Raw genomic sequence first — 2,616 nt, 5'->3', positions numbered from 1 at the left:
AATTAAAGTCAGCAATCATAAAAATGAAAAAGGAGAGGTATTGTTTGTTTAAAACACATATGCCCCCTGACACTGAAATCAACTTTAGAATAAAGAAGTGTTTGCAAGTGTAGATCAAACAAGTCCTATTACCGTCTCATTTACACACATTTTAATTATACAGTTGAAATGGGAAGAGTTCCCTTATCCACCTCGCAGAGCGTGTGATGGGGTGTGGCCTGCTTCGTTCGTGCCCCACTGCTCAGACCTCTTGGGGGAGCATGCAGATGGGCAGGTTGTGGGCTCCCACCCTGCGGCAGTGTCTAGAGGTGAATGTTGACAGCTGAAGCCCCAGCGCGCATGCGTTACAGGGCGCGCTTTCAGCTTAGCCGTCCATGGGTGGCTTGTGTTAGCTCAGTTAGACTCCTTATCTCCAGGACAGAGCGCTTTCTGTATCCTGAGGTTCTTGCTTTGGTATACTGGAAGAATCAGATCACACGTGGGCTTGGAGAATAAGTGCAAGGTTTTATTGAGTGGAAGTGGCTCTCAGCAGATGGGGTAGCCAGAAGGGAGGTGGAGTCGGAAGGTGATTTTCCCCTGGACTCGGGTCTCTCAGTGGCCGGAGCTCTCCTCTCTCCGCTCTGGCCAAACCCCGCATACTTCCACCGGTCTGTGGACTGCTGGTGTACTGGTGCCTGTTGGTACCTCTCGACATTCTCCCAACATCCAGCTGCTTGTGTGTTCCTCTGGATGTCCAGCCGCTTGTGTCTCTGCCTGCTAGAGTCTCGGGGTTTTTATAGGCACAGCATGGGGGTGTGGTGGGCCAGGGTGGTCTTGGGGAAATGCAACATTTGGACGTGAAGGCAGGAGTGCCTGTCCTCACCTAGCCCATGGGCATAGGCCCCGGGGTGGAGCCCTTACCAGGGACCTGCCCTTCTCCTCCCGGCACTTCCCTGCCCCTCTTCCGTATCACAACCCCTCTCTTTTATACGCAAAAATTTTAGTAAACTTTTAGATGAAGTGACTGACACTTTTTTACTTATCAGTGAATTTCTGTAATGAAGAGCAGAGAGCATTTTCTCCTCCTGTTGTGAGGTGGGTGCTGGTGATCCCTGCTGTGCAAGTAGATTGTTTCTCAGCTTAGACAAGCTGTTTTATCTTGATTTTTCCATCTGTGTAAAGGACAGAATATAAACCCTGTAAAAAATTAGCATCAGTGCGCTATACATATATGAATAAAGCTTACCTCTGACTTGTAAAAATTTTCGCAACGATTTATAAAAAGTCCTTACTTGTTGCTGATTCCAATTCATTTTCATCCACCTGTAGTCTTGCTTCCTAGATCAAGATGTCTTCAAAGTTACTTAAATGAGTAAGAAGTATTTCAACTTGAAGAAAAAATATATACAGCTATATTAAATGATATTGTACTTCTGAATAAAGTCATAGGCAGTTAGATCTTTTCCAGTATTTTATTATAAAACTTTTTAAACATACAGAATAATTGAATAAATTTTACCTCAAATACCCACATACCACCCAAATTCTGTAATTAATGTCTACAATTACTGTTGCATTTTGAGCAAAAATTACTATTTAAGTAATTACTGCAGTGCTAATGGCTTACAGCTATAAACAATTTGCACAAACACAAGTTACTAAAAATTTGCATTTTATGGGATATAGATAGCAGTTCAAACTTTTAAAATATTTTTATCTTAAGTATTTACCTGACCCCTCTACAACCTGCTTTTATGCCCACCTCCCTCCATCTAGGCTCAAGCAGCTTCACGAGAAACACTCTAGTGGCAATGCATGCCATTTTCAACCAGCGTCCAGCAGTCAGGATCATAGCAGTGGTGGCTGAAAACAGCAAGGGAGAGAACCTCTGACTTCTCAGGGTGGCATTGTTCGTTCAGCATATATTCTATTGAGTACCTGCCATGGTCACTGTTCTGGTTGCTACAAATGACAGTGTATGGTCCCACTGAGGTCCCACGTTGATAAAAGTATGTGAAACACAACTATAGCCAGAACATATTGACTGATAAGCTAATTGGTAGGAGCTGGGCCAGAGTATCTTAAGGCTCTTACCACCCACAAAAAAGGTCCCTTGCTCTTGGGAGACAGGGTGAATCAAGAGACCTAAGTCCATCCTCTTTCCAGGACTCAGTAAAAGCCATGTATAAAGTGGCAAGAGGTTTTCCTGCTACAGCGAATCCCACAGATGCTCCAGAAAGGTCCTACTGGTAATCCGGAGGACGTGAAGACCGTTCGGGGTGAGCGTTGAAATTCAGCAGAATTTAACATCATATACCTGCATCCTTTTTTGTGTGTGGAGGTGGCAGGGGACAGTGAGCACAGACTGAATAATAACAAAACGGCTTTTAGAAATAAATGTAATTGCCAAATGTTAAGCACTTGTTACATACTGGGAACTTTTGAAGACTTTTTATAGATTTTAAAGGTAAGAAACTGGCTGAGATAGCTATCAGATCTTGCTGAACCTGTGCTATTGGCTGTATCAGGTAAAGAAGCAAAGGGTGTGTTTGGGGAAAGTATGCAGTCAGGTCTCCAGTCCCTTCTGTCCCTTGTCCTCAGAATGAATTCACCTTCATTCCAGCTCTCAGTTCTCAG

The 2,616-nt window shown here is 43.8% G+C and overlaps 1 protein-coding gene across 1 annotated transcript in view; it reads left to right on the top strand.

Annotated features, from left to right (window-relative positions):
• GMDS (GDP-mannose 4,6-dehydratase) overlaps positions 1-2,616 on the top strand; it is a 544,120-nt gene that overhangs the window by 195,372 nt on the left and 346,132 nt on the right. The window lies entirely within an intron of this gene.

This window comes from Mandrillus leucophaeus, unplaced genomic scaffold (assembly GCF_000951045.1).
Source record: "Mandrillus leucophaeus isolate KB7577 unplaced genomic scaffold, Mleu.le_1.0 Scaffold27, whole genome shotgun sequence".
NCBI lineage: Eukaryota > Metazoa > Chordata > Mammalia > Primates > Cercopithecidae > Mandrillus > Mandrillus leucophaeus.
Note: the sequence above shows the minus strand (reverse complement) of the source record. Positions and strands in the feature narration are given on the sequence as shown.